Source organism: Galendromus occidentalis, unplaced genomic scaffold (assembly GCF_000255335.2).
Source record: "Galendromus occidentalis unplaced genomic scaffold, Mocc_1.1 scf7180000077183, whole genome shotgun sequence".
In the NCBI taxonomy this organism is placed as follows: domain Eukaryota; kingdom Metazoa; phylum Arthropoda; class Arachnida; order Mesostigmata; family Phytoseiidae; genus Galendromus; species Galendromus occidentalis.
In genome coordinates, this window is record NW_003805171.1 from 67,180 (window position 1) to 91,974 (window position 24,795).

Genomic DNA, 24,795 nt, shown 5'->3' on the forward strand with positions numbered 1-24,795 from the left:
TTCTCGGGTATAAATAAAAGCCCCATTCTCTCTGAGCCACGAGATGAATTATTTCGCTCCCCAGGTGGCAGAGTGTCTATATCATTTGATGGAGCTACCGCTGTGGGCTCCGATCGCTATCTCTCCGTGAACGTCCACCATGGAACGGCCATCATTGGAAATTCGAAATAGCCGCTCTCGGACTCGTGAGAGTGAACAGCCGAGCAACCGGAGCGTACCTCAGCGGTCTATTTGAAGAAAGACTTCAGCATGTGGGTCCCCTGTTGAGCAACGTCATGCGGCAGCCACGTACGGAGCCAGTAAGGTGCTCCGTGCGGTTGACATCCTGGGCGTGCAGACGCAGAAATGCTTCGCACACGGGCTCGATCTGGTAGCGAGGAAAGTCATTCAGGTTGAGAAGGCATTGGCCTTCGAAGTGGCGATTCTCGACGTCTCGAGACAAGGGGGAGACAGACTATGACGAGAGATGGCAAACCGAAGGGGAAGTGGGCTCAGACACCGAAAATGAAGCCGAATCTCAGACTAATGCAGAGGAGGAGGCCACTCCTTTCCTTAGCGATGTAGTAGATCGTCTCCGGAAGACCGTCCGGAGCTTCAAAAAGAAGACGAACCTCATGGAGGAGATTCGTCGGGTGACTTCGCGAGAAGGGTACTATGGAGTCGAACTACGACCTATTCTGGATCCCAAAACTCGCTGGTATTCGGCAGTTGTCATGATTGAAAGGGCCTTACGTATCCATCCTGATCTAGACAACGTGATGTCTTTACAAGGAACGCTAATCAGCGCTCAAAACGCTTCCGCATTGGAGAATACAGTAGAAGCTCGTTACTACGAACACGAAGGGACCGACGAAACTGGTTCGTTGTACCGAAATTTCGCTGTAACGAATGCCGCTCAGCACTATCCCTATGGCGAGCTGGCCGAAGCAGGAGAAATTCCTTGTTCGTTGTACCGAGAAGTTCGTTGTAATGGGGGTCGTTATAACGAGCTTTCACTGTATAGCTAGGGGTTTGTCTCCCTTTAAATAAGCAACACTCTCACGCCAATAAAATATTCACGCTTCTTATCCAAGAGCTGACGACATCTCAGTCAATCTTAGCCGAAGCTCGGCTTAGAGCTCTCCTACACGAACTGAACAAACGTCGGACCGTATTATCCACCGTGCTCGCGATCCTTGAGAACTCAGAGTACGACTTCGCACTGGAACGCGAAATCAATCAGGGGCCTGCCTCGGATGGGTTGATTCTGCTTACCCTGAGAAAAATTGGGGATGACGACGCAGCAACTTCCCCGGAGATCGTACTTGGGATAGAGTCTTCGGTTTCATGGGATTCGATTTTCGCGGCTTCGTCGGCAATCGTGTCTGACAGAGGGAGCAGGAGTCGCCCTGGCGAAAATAGTCTGAGCAGAGAACTCGTTTTTTTCAAAGCTTGCGGAAGCTACGGGTATCTCCTGGGAAACTGTCGCGCGATATTGAAAACAATCCCGCCCGCATCTATACAAGCCGAAGGGTTTTCAGTGTACTGCGACATGTCTCGGGCGAGAATCGTGTCAGTCACAAAGCCGAAACGTTAGATGATATCTTCATGCTCAAGAAGGCATTCGAAGCCGGCTGGTAGCGCTTCCTCGATCTCCCATAGTCGTAACTCAACCTTGTGATATACTTGATGAAAGTACGTGGTCGTAAAGTAAAATTGTGTGTATCCGATTCGAAGTCCGTAGTTCTTCGCTTCCCCTCATGATTTCAAGACCTATGGAGCTCACTCTTCTAGAATTCACATCTCTAGAAGATTGCAATTTGCAACATCAGACAAAGCTTCGGGAGTTCTAAAACTCGATGGACATGCCCGTCTCCTGGATTGTCGCTCATGGTCTCTCATGATGGAATATCATTCGCCTCGGCAGTTTCAAATATCTCCGAGCATTTTCGCACTTGACGGAAAATCCGAGATCCGCGAATCTAAAATTTTGCGGATTTTCGGAAGGCATACCCTTGTGAGGTGAGGAGGGATTTTCTGAATAACTTGCTCAAGCCTCGATTTGACCGTCTCATTCCCATCTGGGGATGATATGCGTCGCCCGCACTGAGCTCATACGATACGCGCTATAATACGCGATTGTCATCGGACCGCGATTTAGTGTTGGATGGAATGTCTGAGAATAAGCGAGCATGAGGCGGATAGCTCGAAATTCGAGTTATTGTTCCGCTGTCTGCTCAGCTCTCATGGAGGTTTGTATCGACATGGTGAGGCAACCGCGCCGGCATTCGTTCGGGCTCTGATACGCTGGAGGTCACCCTCGAACACTCACTCGAATCAACGGAACGGCACTCCTCTTCCTGAGCCTGATGATGAACGCATGATCGGAACGATTCGCTTCGGAGCCACTGGATTCATATTCTTCTGCGATATTTCTCCAGAGCCCGACTTCGGTGCCCAATCGCCCAATCGAGGGCGCGAAACTTTTCGGTCCTCCAGTCGGCTTCCGGATGGGAGGATCTGCCATAGATAGCATAACACAGCGGATCATGGGATCTTTTTTATGAGAGAGGGGCATGGCCGAAGCTGGGCGCCTGAACCAATGATTCAGTGAAATCGCCGAATGGATGCTCGTTTGGATCCCCTCGGTACACTCATCCCTAACAACAGGGGCGACCGACGGCGCTTCATCCTATAATAGTCTTTTCTTACTGCTCCGCAAGCAGTCATCTTTACTACCCGCAGCGTTTCGAATAATGTCAGGTTGCCTTGGATCTCGTGTGCGGAGGGTGTCTTGCCATTTTCGATCAGCTTGAATTGTTTTTTCCGACCTCCGATCGACTCCCCCACTCCGTCGAATCCCCTCTCGACGCCCAAAGCCGGTTCGCGCAACGTCGGGAGTCGGGATGCATACTTCTATTTATATACCGATGTATATATTCGATTGACGATTCCTTGCTCACTCAGATCTGTCAGTATTCCGTCGTTCCTTCCATCTCTGGGCTCTTCGCTGGAGCTAGCCAGCAAACGCTTGAGGACTGGTCGAGGCCGTAGAGCCGATATCATGAAGAATCTCTTATACTCTTACCTCAATTTTGTCGAGCCGAGCCTGCCTTTCAATTTGGTAAGTCACGAATCATGGTTCGAATCAAGCACCTTAGCTGTTCGCACGACACGACCACTCCGAGTATAGCCTTTGAGAAAGCTACACGAAACTCGAACACACAGGCAGGACGTCGGAGAGGGCTTAGGAGGAGGGAATCCCTCTGGAGGCTGGCTGCGTTCCTCTTGGCAGCGACTGATGAATGCGACTACTGATAGGGGTCGACGATGATTCCGAGCAGGGATCGACGTCGACCGCATCTATCATACCACGAGTAAAGATTCGAGCAGGGTAGAGGTTAGATATTCGCATTCGTGTGACATTGATCACTATCGTACGGCGGGTGAGATCATGCCTCATGATAGGTATACGTCGAGACCTTACGCTGCGTCGTGCGATTGCACCGGAGACGGGTTTTTCACTGACCAATACGATGGAGGGTGGGAATTTATCCCAAGGTGGGCTTTTAATATATCTTCCAAGGAGCTGGGCTCAATCCAAAATCTAAACCGACTATTGTGAGCTGAAACAGGGATGGAGAATGGGAGAATTCGAAGGCGGACCCCGGGGAGTCACTGTGCCAGAGGCTTGATCCATAGCAGATAGTCGATCTGGATCTGGATCCAGTCAGGAGGCCCTTAGAGTAGGATCGACTGATCAATACACATTCTGGGTCTTAAGCGCCTCTGTCAGGGTCCGGCAGGATGGTCGTATAGAGCCCCCGTTTGAAATTCCTTGATCGCTCAGAATCGCTCGCCGCTATACCGGAATGTTCACGCTCCCTGATCCAGACGGGGGAGAACTGTCGGGAGATGTTTCCAGGTTTGCAGTCTATTCCGGCATAGGGATATTGTAGTAGAGCCATAACCGTCTTTCGAAATCGGCGATGACGAAGAATCCTCCGATGAGCATGACTATCGTTGCTTCTCCAAATCTTTCCTGATAAAGAGTCCGACGCAGGAATCCCCCAGTCTACTGAACGGCGGGCCGGCACTATATCCCGATTCATTCATGCCACACGCCGTGGAACTAAGATCAGAGGATCTGTCCTGCTTTCCTCGGCGAGCTTCCCCGATCAGACTCAGTCAGTGAGCGCTGACAGAACCGATTCAAGATCGGGATCCTCAGGCGTCACTGTCCCTGATTTCTGTTAGAACGAAAGGCGAATCCCAATATCAGCATCCGGTCGATGAGGGCAGAGCACCGGGGCGAACCTTGGAAGTCGATCGGAAGGCAGAACCGACCCCTAGGTCCAGTGAAAGAGTAGATTTTTGGCCACGCCGCGAGTCGTTTACCGTTCAATGACGGTGACACGTGATCGAACTGCCAACTTGGACCTGATAGCCCACGTCTCGACGCGGTAGGCCTACCGATGTGGAAAATACTACCCTTGTCGTTAGACAGAAATGAATCAAAACAATCCAGTTATTTTAATGGTAAGTATAACAGCTACCGAGTCTGCGTCAAACGAGGAAGTGCCTATCTTGCTTTGAAGCAATATAAAGCGTCCCGGAATACGCGCGTCAATCGGAATAGGAACGCGCCATCCCAGAGGCTGTGCCTTCATATTATATTCGCCCAGAAAAAATCACATAAGCATAAGCGGACAGAGAGCTGTTCTCATTCCTGGCCGATAGAAATGGAGTCGAGAGAATCCTGAATTCTGATATTGTTTCGTATCGAGCGGCATTATAAGAGGCGTTCCTAGCCCTCATCGCGGACGGGGTCTACTTCCGTTCGAGGTACGGCCTCGACTACCCTCCACTCGAGACGGTAACAGAGGCCCGCTTCCGTCTAGACTGACCGGCTCCTCTTATGGCAGCCCCAAACCGGATGACAGCGAGGACGAAGCTGCCCGGCGACGCGATGAATCGACCGAACGACTGGCCAACCGGCCGTCTCCTCACATGTACTTCGATCATTCCCTCTATTCTCGGTGCCGTGAAGGGGATAGCGGTCTGAGTACCAACATGGCATCGAATGCTGGTAGACCGATACTGCATTGCAGTCGCGCCTAGAATTAAGAGCACGTGTTTTGAACTCTTATATCATAGATCGGAGTCGACTGTCTTGTGGTTACCAGAGCTCCTTTCCGGGCAGGTTCGAGCCAGTTGCGGTAAGCGAAGGGAATCAGGAGCTCGAAGAATGATTTCTCGAGCAGAGAAGGACGGAATCGTTCTCCCTGGCAGACACCGAGGCTCGAGGTCTGTTAGTTTTTTCTTCCAAATAGATGAATCCCGCCGATAAGGTCGTCAAGTCGGCGAGAGGGATGAGTGCGCAACGAAGCAGCCATGTATCGTTGCGAGGAAGTATCCAGTTTGGCACCGTGCCGAGTTCCTCGTACGAGACTCAGGAAGAAAGCCACGGAGTGATGCATGGGGATAAATTCCACAATATTAGGGTGCAGGCCCGCGATGAGAGTCTGAAGCATTGCCCGATCCACCCCGCTCCGCCGAGAGGCCCTACCATGCTCCGGCACCCAGGAAAGGGCGTTCGGGTGGCTCGAGTGCAGTACGGGTCGTTTGGGTGGGCTATTCGAATGGGCGCAATGAGAGTTGAGGGGAACACCATCCGGGCTGCCTATTGGATGGAATGCCATTCGGGCGACCTGCTTATCGGGCGAAATACCATTTGGGCGGACTGCCAATCGGGCGAAATACGATCCGGGCGCTGAGCTACGGAGTCAAAAGAGGAGCCGAATCGTACACGCTAGTCTTGAGATTGATTGACACCTTGGATATCGTCGTGATTCTTCCTCGATAGAATCATTTCGCGCGTCGTCACCCAGAATCTTCTGGAATGATGGATATTTCACTCAAGAAGGATAGAAAAGGCCCCACAGTGGGACCCAGACAGAGGCGGATCGGGGAATACTTCGAGGGCGGGGTGCGGTCAATGCATTGAGGGGGAGGCGGATTGATACCTGAACCCTGCTTCAACATGGGAAGTATAGGTCGACGGAAAACTCGAGGCGGGGGCGATCGCCGGACCTCCCCCTCCACCCTGGATCCGCCGCTGGATCCACACACAGCTACATCGGAATCAAGAGCCAAAAAATCATGAGTAGAGCAGCGAAATTCGGGCATTATGCCTTGAATGCCAGGTTTCGCCTTTTTTCAACGGAAACATAACGACTTTTCCTATACTCGCTCTAGATTGCCAAAATGCCTGAGATTACGATTTTGGTAGAATTTGAGCGGTAAGAATTCATACCGTTTACCGAGCGGCTCTGACAACGCCGAAAATATCGGAGCAAGATACATTCGAGAACGCGGACGTGTCGAGCTAGGCCTGTGTAATTCAACCTGCAAGACAACGCAGCGCTTGCACAAAACAAGCCGCCGCGTCCATCTCCGGAGACAGAACCTGTGGCGTCACGCGTGACTCATGGTCTCACAGAATCCTTGATTTTTGAAACTCTGAGCTCGAGCAGAGGGTGTAACCTCCGTATCCGGAGACGAAGCTTGTTGTGTTCCAGATGACATGCCGTTCCACAACGTCCTCCGATCGTTGGGTTCTCAGTGGATACAAGGACGATGCCGAGAGCGGAACGGAGTGTACAGTCGTGGCTCGATCTATTCTATGTGTGAAGGCTCCTTATGTGAAACATGTCGAAACCTCGCATCATGAGCGGCGTCGGGATGGCAAGGGGGCGAGCCAGCAGCGGAACAAGCGGTTCTTCCGAGCAACTTCCTAAATGAACGCGGGAGCCGAGAGAATGTGTTCAACAGTGGGCTGTGCGTGATGCTGTTGGGAACCAACACACCCCTCCATGGAGTCTACATCTCGTCGTTCCGAAGATTCATTGAGAAGCATACAAAGCAAGCCAACAGTTTGACGCTGAGGAAGACTTATCTGAGAGACGTCTACCATGGTGTGATCTCCAAGATATCGATCGGCGAAGACGGAATCTGGATTCCAATCGACGAAACAACCGACGCACAGTGGTCAAAAATCGATTTCTAGGTGAACAAAATTATTCTGTCGTTTTTCGCCTCATTTCTCAAAATCAAAAACTATAACCTACTATATACTTATATAAACTATAACTCGAAACCTTGAAAATAAGTGCTGGACGACCTGTAAGAAGGACGCACCGACCCGGGAAGTTGCGATTGGTATCGATACGATCGAGGGAAAATTCATTCGTGGCCGACGATCGGCGAAAACCTAGATTGCTCGTTTGGGCTTCCCCCACGAATTTTTTTCTTGAGAGCTCGCACAGAGTTCCGCGCCTCGGAGAGAATCTCGGGTTTTCGCGCTTTTTTGCGCTAAGAGCTTAAAAAAAATACTTCTAGATTTTGAGTTATCTGGGCCTCCGAAGAAATGGAACTCGAGCCGAATATGCGCTCAGAGAGAGATCCTCCCTTTTGGCATGGATATGGGGGCGAACCGAGTCTTCTCGGCGATTCACCCACACATCAAAGAGATCGTTTCCAGTATTACCGCCGGGAAGCGATCTCTCGAGAGCCAGAAAACGACGTTCCGAATCCAACTCACATGCAAGCTCGTGCGGTCCCCACTTCTGTAGGAAGTTGGAAGTCAAACAGGAAACATAGGAATCGCTGTTCGTTGTTCGCTCTCGGGCTGAGCTTCACGGTGCATTGAGACTTTGAGGAGGACGAAGTGATGGCAAGGGAGGAGATGATCAAGAAAGCTTAAGATCATCAGAAAAAATAACTCGGGCAATGATAGAGAATCGGAATTTAGTAGAGAGATCGATCGATACCGATCAAGCTTTCTTAGAAACAATTCCGAATTCTGTACAAGATTGGGCTTCAAGGAAGAGAGACCTATTCGCCATGATTCTGCAATTGGGTAAGCCTACAGCGTTCCTGACCGTCAGTGCGAATGAGACCCACTGGCCACTGGCCGGATCTGTTGAAAATTCTCTACGGTCTGTCAGATGAATATAAATCGGATGCCACGGATATCAGGAAAGGGAATATCTTCGAGAGACTTGACAGATTCAAAAGCGCTCATCTGGTCGCGGGGGACCCGGTAGCATGTGCCTTGTGTTTCCACAGGCTCGTTCAAGTTGTGATGTCGATAATTGAGAAGTACGAAGAACGCCCTTCTGCCATGGAAGACATCACTCTGGCTCAGTTCTCGGCCTGGTACGAATCTGGGTCGAAAAGACAAACCGACGACAACGACCCCAGCGATTCCATGGATAAGGATTCTGAAAACAGTGTTGGTGAGAACAACGTCACTACCCACAGACGCCGCAAAATTAGTTAAGTGATAAGATACCGGAACTACGATCAGAAAGATGTGAGGGACCACAAGCGGGAAATGGTAACACTCCACGAGCCTTTCCGTAATGAACTCATAGAGATCATAGACCGGGACGCATGCCTCGATACTTATACTGAAAAAGAGCGGCAGATCCTGGAGCGACGAAAGGAGTTCGAATCCAATATCGATATAGAACTTATTGTGAGAGAAATCGAAGCTTTGTGCACGATGAACAAACGACCTGAAGTGGATACTGATGAGCCACGAAATACGACTCCCGATCCAATGAACGAGCCTGATAATGATGACATACTGGAGTTCACCAATCATCTTGCAGTGAGCGCGATCAAACCGCGGAGCAATGTGATGAGAAAGGAAGAATATTGTGGCATGATGCGTCAAAGGAATGCAGAACAACGCGAACGAATCTTAGAAGTGATACACCGCTTATCAGAGCCCGATCGCAAACCCACACAAATTTTCCTGACCGGACACCGGACCTGCGGGAAGCGGTAACACGCTCATGCTCAAAGCTCTGATGGAAACCTACAACCCATACTCCCAACAGCACAATTCTATCAATAACGCATATATTGCTACAGCAACAATAGGCAAAGCAGCTGTCGCGCATAACGGAATCACTGTGCATGCTGCATTCCGTTTGACAATATCGAAAAAAACTCATCAACTATTTCATGATCTCCTACAAACCTATCGCCATCTCCTTCGAGATGTGAGATGTATCATAGTCGATGGAATAAGTATGTGCAGTTCGCATTTATTCAACGCCATCAACGTCGAAAAATATAACGCCAGAAATATTCCGACAACAGAGAAAACGGAAATATCAACAGCGATGGATTCGTATGCCGGGCCTGCAATTCCCCGTATTACCGGCTTGCGCCTTGACAATACACAAATCACAAGGGGGACTTCCGGAAGCACTGTTTATGAGTTTATGACTACCACAAGAATCATAAACAGCAACTCGTTTACGTAGCTATCAGCAGAGTGACACACTTGGAGGGTCTCTACCTCACAACCGTCGCTGATGACTTCTGTTTTCATCATGCCAGAGGCTCGAACGCAACTTCAGTCCGAGAAGTACAGAACGAGTATAGTCGATTAGCAAGGCATGGTCTTCCTACGATAACATCAAAGATGAAGGAATTCATCGATAACGTCGATAAAGACAGTGGACATCTGCTGATTGTGGACATTAATGTACGGAGCCTGAAAGCTCACGCCAAGGACATTTCCTCAGATTCTCTCTTGAAACAAACAGATCTCTTGGCGGTGACGGAGACATGGATGAATCACGAAACACAACCAATCACAATCAGAGGCTTCCACATGATCGATTTATGCCCGTGCGAGTCACGGACGGGCGGAGTAGCATTATACGCAAAGAATGAATTACCAATAATTACAGTGACACCCATGCTTGCTGGAACGCAGGTTCAAGGAAACACAGACGCCGTGCATTGTGGTGATATGACAATAACGGAAGAATGCTCCACCACGGGGCAAGTTTTCGACCTCATTGTCCTCTCTGTGCACCAGGGAATCGGCTCGATGGCATCGATGAATTTTTTGAGTCGAAAATTACGCAAATATGAGATCCCTCTTCTTACCGTGGGGAATCCCATGCGCATGATCATGATGGGAGATTTCAATACCACAGTCGACGAACGACAGAAATTGAGGGATTTTCTGGATTCAAAATATTAGTTGAGACTCGACAGCAGAATCTCTGAGAAAACCACACTCGGCCAAACTTGCATTGACCTGACATTCTCGAGAGGAATGGATGTAGCTTGCGAACCATACATATGTTACTTCTCATATCATTGCCCCGTGATCAACAAAGTGATATCCATAAGAGGGGGAACAAACAATTTCGGACACCGATAGTAAGATAAGGTGCGAGAATTCTTGATTGGTTTGAGATATGAGACTCGCAGTATTGAAATGCCGACTATAAGTCCATGATAGAATAATATATCACAGTATTTGTATGAAAAATTCGATCTCCGATATGCATACTACAAAAAGCCGATCAATTTTCGCGAATCGCATTGAACCGACAACGAAGAATGGCTGACCATTCAGTGTCGACGAGTTCCCCCTGGAACTGGAAGCCAGCAAACCCGAAGAAGACCATCGCTTCGAAGAGGAAGAGAGGCAAGCAGTCTGAGTTCACTTTCCCGAAGATACTAAACTCCAGCTGTCTAGAATACTCAAAATAATCACGACCGAGACAAGACACCCATTAGAATGTTTCTAGATTCCGAGCCAGCACTCCAAGCATGTCCGAAGATCCCGAAGCTAATGAAAGATTTCAGTCTGAACAGAGTTGGAGATGTCGTTCATGGAAGACTTCGCTCAAAAACCCCAATACGGGAGCGGAAAAAATGAGAAGGAAGGGAAGATTTTCAATTTCATCATTGTCGACGCTCCAGCTGAGATGACACTAGTCGTCACAGTAGACAAGTGCGCCGAAATATTCCAACAGATAACTGTGGACGGAATTTATAATACCCGGGTTCAAATTGAGACCGGCGAACCAAAACTTCAAGCAAACGGATCACGATTTGGAGCCCCATTTGACGACGGTGACTTAGTTGAACACATACGTCTATAGCCCAATAAAATTTTCCGGCATCATCTACATCAACCTAAAATTTCAGATTAGTCGCATATAAACCATACCGGGAGAAACTCTGCCGAAGTTGGAAACCACAACCTGTTCAGTCTCAGATCTATTAGAAGCGGAAATGAAGAAACCAGTGAGCTTGCTATGCAGAGTTTACGAATTGGAGAATCTCCAATCATTAAAGTGCCGTGACGGCACGGTCAAAGACAAACGCAATGTCCGACTTGTCGACGCCTCCATGAAGGTAGTCACGTTTAGCCTCTGGAACGACCTATGCCACGCTCTTGATGGGCTCGAAGGAGCCGTCGTCCAAATCCAGAATGCAGCGTTGAAAGAATACAACGGAAAAAGTGTTCTATCAAACATCGCGAGAACCGCGGTCGAGCAGATTAATCCGATCCATCATCAGGCAGCTCAATCACTGAATGCTTGGTGACAAGAACAAGGAGATTGGGCTGATTTGGAAGAACTCACTATAACTCAAGCGGGAGTATCGAACAAGGCTCAGTAAATTCAATAGAATACCTACCAGGGGTTTTCGTCATGGTACCAGAGGTATACGCGGAATCGATACCGATATTGACGCCAATAGATTGACATCGATGATTAATAGAGATTTAAGGTACCCGCGACTTGATGGGAAGCTAAATGAACTCGGTGTCATTTCACAGCAGCTATAGGAAGCAGTAAGTAAGATTTCAGGTTTGGATGGGTGGAGGACGTTTTCACGCAATATTACGATAGTGGCGACGACGCTACCTGCGCGGTTTTTTTTCTGAATGCCCCATCCCGTATACAGACTTTCAAGCGGCTCGCTTGGGCACAGCAGGATGCTGGATACGGAATCGTCAGAAAGTTCGTCAGAGCTTTCGCAACGACGTCCATCCCCCACCTTCCCTCATCTCGCTAGTCACACGAAGAGAGAGGACTCCTTCCCTCGCACATCCGTACCACGGGCGTGTGCGCCCACCACGGAGTATCGCGAATGTACCAAGCCAAAGATGAAGCTCTTATCTTCAGCTGGCTCTGGGCAATGTCCACTCCGGCATGGTTTCGTTTACTAGAGTCATCGACGTATGTTCCCGGCGACTCGCCTCGCTCGAAGATCGTCTCAATAGCCTCGAAACTACCGATCACGCGACCTCTGGAGCCGATCTCGATCCGCGAGAGACTCCCGCTCCGTCCTCTCTCAGGCTACAGGATCTTCTGTATCGACTCGGGCTTGCGCTCAAGGATTCTGCCGATCTGAGAATGGGGAATGTTTCGCTTCGTGCAGAAATTGATCTTTTCTAGCGCATTGGACGGTATGCGCCTCCCGATCTCGGACTGGTTCCTGGCCGTTCCGAGCCAACAGTGACAGAGCCCATCTCGACCCACGGACCCCGTCATACCACGTCTCTACCAGTCGACCCCACTTCTGTAGATCTTCAGCCACCGCGCCCCGCTCCAGGACCCGAGCGTGACCTACTTGGAACTGGAGCCACAAACTCTTTGGTCTCTGCTGCGTCGAAGCCCGTGCGGAAGTCGCTCATCTTCGTCACCAGGGTGAGAGTGGATACTTGGCGGCTTCGCTCCTATCTTTCTGCCAGAGCATTTCCCAAATAAGTTTGACATTATCACCGCTCGATATTCAAGTGAATACGATCTTATATGCTGCTCGGAGACCTGATTCTTCCTTGGAAAAACGCACTCTCGGCCTGCAAAAGAACGCCTCATCAACACTCGCCCTACACATGGCGAACGAGCGGCGCTTTGTGGAAGACTTGGTACTGAACAAAATGGTATTCGGGGAAGAGGCGCTGAAGAAGTACATGGGACGATGCGAAGAAAAAGACTGGAGATTCGTACAGCAGAACTACTCGAGCGGTCCGGCTTCCAAAACGACGAAATGGAAGAGGCAACCAGAGAAGCAGAAGTCTTGTGTGCAGAGTAGCATGGCACGGATTTCACCAACTCTGATGCATGAACCCGGACTGCCACGAGCCAATCGACTGCACTTTTAAATTCCGCGGGGAAACGGATATCGGGAGATACATACCACCTACAGATATGTACTTTTAAGCCGAAAGCTCCCCTGATAGAGGTCATAGAGACACTCATCAGTAGAGTTCCCACTTACCCGGACATGTCCTTGTCCATCTTCTTGTCCGGTTTTCAACATTTTTGTCCGGTTTTTGGTAATCGCCGATTCCGGAGGGGCTAATCTTGGAATCTTGAACTCAATTGATCCGTGCTGGACGCTCCCTGATTCCCCTAGGTCAAGGCTTTTCCTGAGCGTTTGCTCCTTCTCACGAAGTCACGGAGTCGAAGTCTCACTGAGATTTGCGGATTCGCTCGGGGGCGAGCACAGGCCCCATTGGAACGATTCCCACTTCTAGGGGCAGTTTACTGGTCTTGCAATCGATATCCGTTTAAGCGGCTCTATGTATCGATTATGCTCTATACTCTCTTTCTCGAGTTTTCTCCATATACTCCGTATACTCGAAGCACAGACGTCAGCTCTGGACGCGTGTCGCTTCCGACACTCACGAATCTTCTTCCGCGTTGTAAGTGTCAGGTGTCGTCGTCCGCCAGCTCGTCAACGAGGTTGAATGGTTCAACCTCGCTGTGGTTCCGAGAATACCGGAGAAGTCGAAGCGCTCAATGCTGTCCGTGATTCCGGCAAGAAAATTCGCTTACCAATCCGACGGAATTTTCGGAAGAGATCCGAATTTCGAGTATCTATCCAGATTGTCAGGAAGAGATGCAGATGTTTTCAAATATGCTGTTGTTTCGAATGCCGATGTTGAGCGATCTTTCTCCATGTACAAGAATCTTCTCTCGGATCGTCGCCATAGATTAACGCCCATAAATCTGAGAAGGCATCTTTCCATTCAATTCAACTGCGATATCCTCTTCGATGAATAAAGTGACGAGTCGGGTTTCTTCCATTATCTAACGCTCCTGATTCCCTCCTGGTCATCAAACTTCAAGCGTCCGGTTTTTTGTCCGGTTCAGGCCTCGATGTCCGTCCGAAAAATGTCCGGTTTTTCCCGGATAAATGTCCGGGTAAATGGGAACTCTACTCATCAGCCTGAATGAAGATTTGTATGGATAGCAAACTGTCAATACTTTGACGAAATAAAACCGAATCGAAATATCGCTCAATGCTGTACCTAACATGCCTGTGATCGCCAAAAATAAATGAAATGAAATTGAGGATACAATTTCTTTTCAAAAAGCTCTCCCCAATGGGAGCAATCTTTCTTCGTTTCCGAACCTCACGTTGAGAGATAAAGCTTCATTCGGATATGCTCCTATCGTGCGCGTTGATTTCAAACGTGTCTTCTCGAGATTCAAGCTTAGTGGTTGATATAAATCGTGGTTCATATAAATCACTCCCTACAGATCGCAGATATTCTTCTTCTTCAGGTAAACTCAAGGTTTCACGTCGTCGCTCTGTGTAACCCGTTCAGCGACTCCGACGAATGAAGAATCGGCAAACCGAGAACGCTTTTTTGAGCTATTTCCGGAGCCTTTTCCATCTGTTTCGAATGCCTTTTCGCCCGTCCCCTCGCGGATTTTTCAATGCCTGATTTTCGCAGCTCTGAATAATGAGCCTCACACCACAGGTCTCGACGCCGTCGAATGAGACTACACTTCATTCGTGCTCCTTCTATCATTTTGTTATTGGGCCCTAACTTTCATGTAAAGGGATACGCAAGGGATATGCAGAAAAACTGCAGAGAATAAGCGGAAAGTATGAACCAGATATGCGGAATATATGCGGAGAATATGCACGATATCCAAGATACAAGTTATGCGGTGAATATGAGGATATGCGGAACATATCATGAATATGCAAGATGTGTGCGGAATATGCACAAAGCATGCAGTACATGCAGCTTACACGGAGTATGCTTAACATGAGCGTCATCTCCAGAGAAGATGGATTCCGGCTCGGTGCCAGAATTTATACGAGCAGGAATGGAAGGGGAAGAGTTTTTCGCCGACGTCGGAGGATAGAGTCGGTCAGCGGGACGCGGAATTTCTCCGCGTTACTTCATAGGCTGCACAGAGCGACGATGTACAGTTTCATATTCTCCAAAAGGAATATCCTCCTATTGTCACGAGAGAAAGCTTTGTAGATGGGGAATGACCTCTCCATCTCGACCAGCGGCGTAGCGAGGCCCGCTGATGCCCGGGGCGGACCCATCGTTTGATGCAACCGGCTCCACTAATGCCGTCCTTTTCACCGAAAACCATTTGACCGAAACCGATTGACCGAATTCGAATGACCGAATTCGATTGACCGAAGCCGTTTGACAGAAGCCGATTGACCGAATCAGGCTCCTCCCACAGCTGAAACAGAGCGCGGAACTGACTCGCTCACGTGATCAGTTTATTCATATAGAACCCGGAGATTATGCCTCGGTTCCAGTCCTTCTCGAGGATAGAGGCGAGCTCCTTAAGTTATACTACAATAGAGAGAAGTTGACGCGAACATGTAAGTATGGGACTTCACACCCATCATCTGCGATCTCCGCACTGCAACTATACAAATTTTTGAGATTGAAGTCAACGTTTTGTACGTATTCGGTGGGGGATATCTGGTTCGATTCGTACTGATCTACCAGATTCATGAGTGTTTGATTGACTCTGACGTATTTTTTTTCCCGTCGCCTCAGGCTTCCGAGGAGCAGAATCTGGGACTTGAAACTTTTTCAAGCTTCTAAAGATGACTGATCATCTCGAAGATGTTCACGTGCGAACGACCGAGGCCTCGATTCAGAGCTTGGTGCCACCCTTCGAGGTGGTTTTTCGTGCGAGCTCCGAAATCGCGGTGATGGTTCCACAGCCTACGCGGGAATACTGCTCCACTCTCAACCCAAGTGCTAATGAAGCACGTTTCGAACCTCTCAAGAGCCGAGTGAGCCGAATGGTCCGTGGAGGGTGACTCTGCCTCAATTTCCATCCATTCATTGTCGATCTGCGACAGAGGAACACAAGCGAGGGCACCGAGGCATATGAAGAACTCTTTTACAATGGGTTCATCGTAATACTGTCAAATTCCCAAGTCTTGCACTTTGCGCCAAAGGCATTGAGCGAAATGAAATGCGCACCCTTAACTTCTGCCATGGGGGAGGTCTCTCCGATCGGTTTCAGCATGGACGCTACGAGTCCAGTTGGAAGCGTAGCGGATTGAGAGTCACGCCGATTGATTGAGCGTAGCCCACAAGCAAGGCGAACATTCGGTTATATGTTCCCCGCCGTTTGTCCGGGAGGAGAACATAAGCCATGGGGATCATTCCTCCCCTATAGAACGCGTGCGGCATATAGAGCTGGAGAAATAGCTTGGGAACGACACGGAAAGTTCCGTCCATGAAAACTGTCGGCGCCGAACAGAGCTCCATCACGAGCTGGACCGTATTGAAGCCGAGAATTCTATTTCCCTCCCCATCATAGATGACGGGAAAATCTTGTCCGTCAACCCTTTTTGTCCACGATTCTCCTAGAGTTATTTCTGCTCGAGACGCTTGCAGCCGCGGACGCACGCTCGCCCGTGCACGGTAAAGCGTGGTCGACACGCTCAAGAATGAAGGCAACGAGGCACCGACCTCCTCTTCAGGGTGGGATTCCGTCAAAGTAAATGCCGCAGAAGTCGTTACCTCCGTGTATACCTGCTTCCCGCTCTTCAGCGCTTCAACGATCACGCGCTGCTTCATCTCCTCGATCGCGGTCTTCTTGATGATCTCACCGGTCTTCGGCTCCTGGCAATGGAACCCGGAAGTTCGTTGGACTATTGGTTCGGGTCCCTTCGGAAGATAGTGAGCAGAAATGTCAACGATAGAAAAAACTGACTCAACACCAGTGATACCGGCGGTATAGCACAGAGAATTAACTGCTTCGAACTGCCTACCTTGGATACTATCGCCCTCCCAGAACAACCATGCTCCTTTTTCCGGATGCATCGACAATACAAGGAATCAACGCTCTTTCTTTCGACGGAATATAGGTGCTTATTGATGCTATACAAATTTTTCCCTCGCGACGACGGTACTAGTTGAACTTCAATGATAACTTCAGGAGTAGGAAGCGTTCGATTGCCGTCAGGAAAAAGAGTTTTCCTTCCTCAATGTTATAGTTCGTAGTTTTTGGTGTGTATGTGCCTTCGGATGCTGTTTGCGTGTGCCTGCCCGTGACCCGCAGCGACGAAGATGTGGGACGTGCAATATAAGTGCCCGATTGGATGACGGACACGGGGTCTCCAGGAAGAGAGGCTAGGTCAAGACAGCTCCAACATGAGTTTGAGAATCCGTACGCGCCGAACTTCCATCGCGATGGGTGAAGCCTACCGAATTCGGTCAATCGGCTTCGGTCAAACGGCTTCGGCCAATCGGATTCGGTCAATCGGGTTCGGTCAATCGGATTCGGTCAATCGCCTTCGGTCGAATGGTTTTCGGTCAATAGGGAAGTCACCCTCGAGTGTACCTTCCTGGTACCCAATCCCCTGCGCCTTGCACCCCACTCAATGATCAACGAGTGGCTAGAATCTATCAGGGGAATGAATACAGCGATCGCAAGTTACCGTATAATTGCCTTTTGACTGCAGGATAAAATTCTATTATCTCGTGACTCTGAACCAACCAAAAACGAGATTTTCCTCGCCTTGAGAGCCGCGAACTCATTAATGGCTTCCTCGATGTCCAACTCACTAGCTATGGCTTGTTCGATAGAAAGGATGGCTAGATTCGTCAATCTGTCTTGAGTTATCGTGGATCGCAAGTGGTTCTTGGTCAGCTCCAATTTGGAAAAGCATCACTCGCACCCGGCTACACTTATGCCGAAAGTCGAGAAAAGTCGCAACAATGTGTCAACCTTGGGAAGCGAAATGCTATGACTGGAACGATGGATGAACCGAAGCAATTCCAAGGGACCACCTTCCATCAGGACAGTTCTCTGATCCGAGGCAGAAACGAAATGCATCAAACGCTGCCTCTAAACAAGGAGCTCATCGTGATCAATAAACTCGGGAACATCGAACCGTTTGAGTGCCACTGAAGGACGCCGGCGTCCCTGAGTCTTCCCAGAAAACCGGGAAATTCTGGTGTGCTATCGAAATTCATGAAGACGTACTTCGCTTCCCAGATGTTTGTCAAGATTTTCCGACGCACTCGGCAACCCAAGATGTCAATGACATCGTTCTGTATATGCGGCGACATAATACGACAAAGCCGATCGATTTTTCTCCGAGACCGACTTCAGTTTCGTGAGATGTTTGCAGAGTACCGGATTGTACTTGGCGATCAGTTGCACCAGCTCCAAGAAGTTGCCTCGATTAGAGTCCACCGAGTCAGCGTGCTCTCGGTGACCTCGGAGAGCTAAGTTCTGTTTCGAGAGGAATCTGCTGATATCGAGGAAGCGGTGAAGTGTTTCTCTCCATCGTCTTGCCTCGTTCTATGCGGAGATTTGTTGGAGCCGGTCGATAGTCGCGCAATGCTTACTGCCAATTTCCAATGTATTCCATTTCCAAAGATTCCCGTTGTGTCGTTCACTGGATTCGTGCTGGAACACTCTGGGATTGAGTTTCCACCATTTGTCGAAACCAGTTCCAGAAGAGAAAGCGGAAAGCGACAGATCCTGACTCTTGAACAAGCTGCAGCAGAAACAGAAGAGCGCTGATTTTGACGGCGAGTAAGCCATCCATGACCGCAGAAATTTTTCATCGTTCGGCAGCTTCCGATAGAACCATTCCGAGCTATGCATCCTTGCGACGCCTTTCGAGGAGGATCCCGAGCGCACGGTTTTCGCGAAGTCACAGTCCCGATTCTGAACGGCAGCCGGTCCCTGTTCGACCAATAAATAATAGGCGCAGTTCATGAGATAATTTCATCGGCCAGAAACCCACATCTCTAAGACTATTCGAGAGAGGAGCTCCGTCAGCCGTCAATGATTAAGCAGGGTGGTCACGGACTTCTATCGGAGGATCGCCAATAGCCGAGGCAGGAGTCTCGATCGCCCCCTCGTCAGGGATCGTCTCCGTGTGATGCGGAAAGAAGTGGTCATTCTCATGCGAAGGTTCAGGATTATCAATGATGCTCTCGTCAGAGATCGCTACCCCAGAATGCGCAATGAACTCAATCTCGTCATCAAGTGATGCAGTAGTCTCGACGGTCATTTCATCAGGGATCGCCTCCTCGAAATCCACCGGGAGCCGCTCAGTGACATTCTGGGGAACGGCGAGAGCCTCCGAGGTTTTGTCACACTTAGACTCAAACCATCATATCCTGTCCTTCAATCCCGCCGCTGCGCTCTTCCCTATTAATGTATGCACCATCGCTCTCCCCTCACTTCTTCCAGTATGCGAGTCGCAGATCTGGTTCTGCAAATGATAGAGCAGCGACTGGCCCGAAGGAGAGATATCTCGGGAGGGCCGCCGATACTCCACACGAAAGTGCGGTGTCACACGATGCTTTCAACGTGACCGTTGATTTAACTTAATCCGGGAGACGCGGAAGCCATCTAGATCTATGAGAATTCTTCTACACCGCCTTCGAATGGGGCATTGAAATTGGGTTTCCAGGGAGTTCCGGACCTGAACGAGACTGCGACAACGCCCGGAAAAATCAGCTCATTATGCAAAGTAATCGTGATAAGAAGTAGACTCATCCAGAGCAACGGCGGGATGCCGTTGAAATAGTTGAATCGTACCTTGAGGGAATCGGATATCAGGTGCTTGGGAAAAGAAGCGCATTTTATTTCTCCCGAGATCGATCACGAGACGGGGAAGCGGGAAGTCAGAGTCACCCCTCCCCCTTTGTGAACGGCGTGCTCTGTGAGTCCGTCACGCTGAAGTTTATGGCGGCGACCAGAAGCGAGTAAGCTATAGACATGAAACTTTGGGTGCAAAGAGCTTTTGACGACTCTGGAGGACTAGATAATAACACTGTTTTCAAACATGGGAGACGGACCGATCGCGAGACGCCCGGGCTCAGCTTCAAAGCAGAAGGCGAGTAGGCAGATAATCCGCAGAAAGGAAGGAAAGCTCGAGATATCCGGGAGGAGAAGTTGCCCGGCGAGAAGGGGAGGATCACGGACGACCGTGCTTCGCGATTCGCCAGGGCGCCAACGAACGATGGGCTTCTAGTATACCTACTCCTTACACAAGTGAAATGGCTTGGCAAGGTCACCACGCTCCGCGGGAGCGTCTGCCTCAAACCCTTCGATCCATTCGGCTTTACCATCTTCGGCACTGTTTCGAGATTCGAAATGGCTTCCGCGGCGTCGGGAAGTGTGCTCTCGAGCACGGAAATCGAGAGCCTCAATGACTGATTAGAGATTTGAGGAAAAAAGTTCACTAAGGCGTGTTTTACGCAATCGAGCACTGACTGTCCCTCGATCATGAAACCCCCGCCAGGGTTGCCTTAGAGCATGTAGAATCGGGAGAAGACCGATTGACTAAAGAAAAGTTCACACCCGACGAAACCGAATCATGTGTACCTCGATGATTCTGATGATATTCGAATCAAGACCCAAGGATCCTTTGGGAGGGTAGTGTCTATGACACTACCTGCCAGGAGCTCCTTTCACACGGCCAATCATACGTGGCTTGCTCACGAGTTGGAAAACCATCTAATTTATATGTGAAAGCATCGGGGGGTAGACAAAAAATGTGGTTCATCGGCTGGCGCTTGATTGAATTGTATTCTTTCGCGCAATAATTTAATCATGTTACAAATAGAGATTTGTGTGTTCCACGCCGAACGAATCCGCTCCAAGACGATGATAGAGGATAGAGTCATGAGTAACGGGAGTTCAGCAAGAAGAGCATTGGAAATGAGTGCAGAGATGGCGAGAAACAGAGCATTGAAAGTTACCGAAGCAAACGGAAGCGTTGGAGCGGAAAAATAAGCGTATGAATATTGTTCGTGAAATTGACAAAAAGTTGAGGCAAGAAGTTCAATCGTACAACTTTACAGGATCAGGAGGAACATATTCATTCATTTCCTGAATCAGATGTATTTGTGCTGAGGGAATTCATCAAGCATGACCTAATCTGTGGATCTCGTACGCTGCGCTACTGTGCGAACAATTCCCGCGGAATCGGTTTTCGAACGCCCTATCTGGTAATTAGAGGGCATTTCGAATGTTATGGCTATGCACGAGCCGTAACCGACATCGACGCTGCGGTGTGCACCTTTTGGCCCGAAAACTCATGAGCCCGAAACCTCAATGCCACGAAAACCCAGTTTCCCGAACGATATCTGTCCCGAAAACGCATTGGCTCGAAAAAATGAAAGCTCAGCGAACCTTCTATGCGGAGATGTGCACTTGGAGATGTGCGCAATTTTTTCGCTATTATATTATGTACAATCACAGCGAGATCACAAAGTGCCACGGCTCAAGACAGCCATCGTCACTCGTATCGAGATACGACAAAGTTTAATTAAGCGTACAATGTGGGCGAACAACGCCTAACGTATTTTATGAGAGTTATTCCATGGTTTTCATATTGTCGTACGATGCGCTCCAGTCTTTGCTTTAGGACTCTGTATTTTTTCCGTAGCGGCTTCGGAGGGTGACCGACTTCCAACAGAAGTCTGTCCGAATTCTGCTCGCTCTGGTCCTGAGGACCTATCAAGACAAAGAAGTTCACGTGGCTTCCCTTGACCATTCGATTCAAGGCACCAGCCACGCCTCGATATCATTGGTGGTGCGCGGTTAGAAGTCTCTAGAGTACAGTACCATCCGGACCACGACGAATCCTTTGAGAGTTCTATCCATAGTGGTTCCACAACCGACGGGGGAAAACTGTCTCATTCTCCAGCCACGTGTGTATGACATACTCTTTGAGCTCGCCCAACTTGGCATACGCGGCGTGATCAATACTGGGAGATTCACTCTGAAGCTCCAACCACGCATTATTTATCGATGAGATGCTCCGGTTTATAAACTCAAGGCCATAATACGACGAAACTGCGGATCAGAGTCGATTGAGTAATGCTGCCGAGCTCAAAAATGTATGCATGGATGGATTTTCTTTGTGGCTGGGATAATCTACCTTCTGAAACTCGGATCGTCATCGTAGTAGGTTCGGCTGAGTTTTCCTCCATATCGCTTGAGAATAATGGAAATTACATCCCTTCACTTCCGTTCCTGGGAGCGATTCTTTGATCGCCTTGAGAGTCGAAACTTCGAAGTCTAGTTGCATCTTCGAAGGTTGGAAAACCAAATCCTGTGTCTCAGCGAAGGTCTTCAGAAGCGTAAACAGTCGGATGTAAGTTTCCTTCTGTTGACATACCAGGAAGGCGAAGATACACGAGCGGCATCATTTGCCCCCGGTATTGAGCGTGGAGCGTATAAAGCTGAGCGATCAGATGAGGCACGACCTCGAAGGTCCCGTCCATGTATATCGCTCCGGCACGACAGAGAATCCTCATAGCTTCTCCGGTCGAGAAACCGGGAATTCGGTCCGTGATTCCGTAGTCAGAGACTGAGAAATCCTCTCCGTCCAAGGTTTTTGTCCACGTATCGCGAAGCGCGATATCGGACCGACTTGACGGCAGCACTGGTCGAATCTTGGCTCGCTGTCGATGTAAGGAGCTTCGTACCTCTTCAGAATTTGGCAGAGCTGCGCCGATCTCTTCGACGGTGTGATTTTGCCGAAGGTTTGCAATACTCCGACCGAGAACTTCCTGATACACTTGTTTAAATGATTTGTCCGGTCGGAGCAGAAGCGTTCGTTTCATCTCTGTCGTTGCAGCGCGTCTCATGCGATCGCGACGTTCCTCTTCGTGAGTATGCGTCCGAGACGATCTCATAACTTCGGCCTCGGCACCCTCGGCACCTTCGGCACCCTTGGAATTGCGAAACGAAGACTAAGGCGCGTTTTTCATTCCGTATATCCGGAATATCAGGATGAAACCTATCTATACCTTGACGACTATGGTTCAGACGACCGTCCGACTTCTTCCGTATGCACCGACAATAATGTTTCTCTTCCTTCCGTTTGTCGACTTCGAAGACGAAATCGTCGGCACGGTGGAGAGTATTCGCCCAAGCAGACTCTATCTGCTCCGTGGTCATTTTTCCGTCAATGCCGGGGACACGCGATGGCGCAACACTGAGTTGCGGAACATCCCTCACGTCAGCTGATGTAGCCCGCGCATAGAAAATAGAGGCGTAGAAGTCTCCGCTGGACCTTTCGCTACATCTCCGCACAGAAGCTTCGCAGAGCTTTCATTTTTTCGGGCCAATAAGTTTTCGAGACAGATACCGTTCGGGGAACTGGGTTTTCGTGGCATTGAGGTTCCGGGCTAATGAGTTTTCGGGCCAGTGGGCTGAGAGGTACCTACCCGAAAAACCGAAGCTCCATTCGCTCGAAAACCCATGCGGCCGAAAACCCGTACGGCAGAACGTCTGTGAGGTCGGAGACTCGTTTAGCCAGAAGCCCTCACCCTCTGTGACTAGCTTGCCCTACGTAAGCTGACCTTCTACGCATGATTCACTCCTGTGCGCTCATTATTAAACGCAATCCGGTGAATATTCGCTCGATAGGTGGATTAGGGAGTAATGTATTCAATATTGGGGAGTAATATTCCGGGCGATTTAATTTATAGAACCAGCGGTTTCCTCACCAGGCAGTTTCCATGAAGATTTCTTCCAAAATCGGCGGTTTTACTTTCTATATGGGGCAGTTTCTCTTCGAGAACTGGCGGTTTTTGATGACCATCTAGGCAGTTTCTCACAGGTTCTCGGCGGTTATTGGCAAAAACTGGCCGATTCCTTACAAAGAGTTAACGGTTTTTCCCCCAAAGAAACCGATGAATAGATGGTCAGAAGAGACGGTTTTTACAGTAAATAAAATGAGTCAGTCAGCTACTAAAGCTCGAGAAGCTTTTTCGGGTCATTTCCACTTCCGTTTCTGTCCAAGAGGTATGTCTTTGGCTTCGGGCGGGGAACTAAGGATGCATCCTCTTGCATTCTTGCTATCCAGACTGAGAAAGCTTTCTTCCGGAACTCCTTGAAAGTCTGCCACGATCGATTCCTCGTTCGTCGCACGTCCGCCTCGCACAGCGAAATCGTTTCTCCGGCGGGGCAGGAGAACTCTGTGTAGTCTCCGTTCCTCCTTGACCGGACCTCCTTCGCGCTTGTACCCCAATGGTAAGCAGCTGACCAATCGGCAAGGTTGATGGTAGGGTTCGCCGCGTCGAGATGGCCTTGTCGAGAGCATACTGTTGAGACTGTCCCATTCAGTATCGGGTAGACGACAAAACGGCACGGCCAAAACGGCGCGACCACAACGAAGCAGCCCATAAGGGCGCGGCCAAAACGGCGCGGAGTTCTCGGCACTGAATCTATGGAGGATTTCCCTGAAAGGGGCAACACCGAAGTGTTTTGCACAATCAATTCGACGCTTCTCGTAGCAGTTCCACTATATCGAGTCGGTTGGGTTAGCAGGCCCTCAACGGCGCAGCCCATAATGGCGCTCAATGTTTCCGTGGCGCTGCCTTCCGGGCGTGGTTCGGCTCTTAACCTTAGTAACCCCCCAAACTAAGGTTTAGGCCGCCTCTCAAAGTCATTGCTTCGGATATGCTCGCTTGCGCTCGCCTATCGTAGCTTCCGGATGTGCTCGCTTCGCTCGCCCGGGGAACTAACCTAACCCGACTCAATATCGTGATACTGCTTCGATCGGCGCCCACCTGGATAGGCTTCGCATTATTGTCGCGCCCCTTCCAGAAAAATCCCATCCCTCATAGACTCGGTGCCCGGAATCCCGCGCCGTCATGGGCTGTGCCATTTTGGTCGCGCCGTTTTGGTCGCGCCGTTTTGGTCGCGC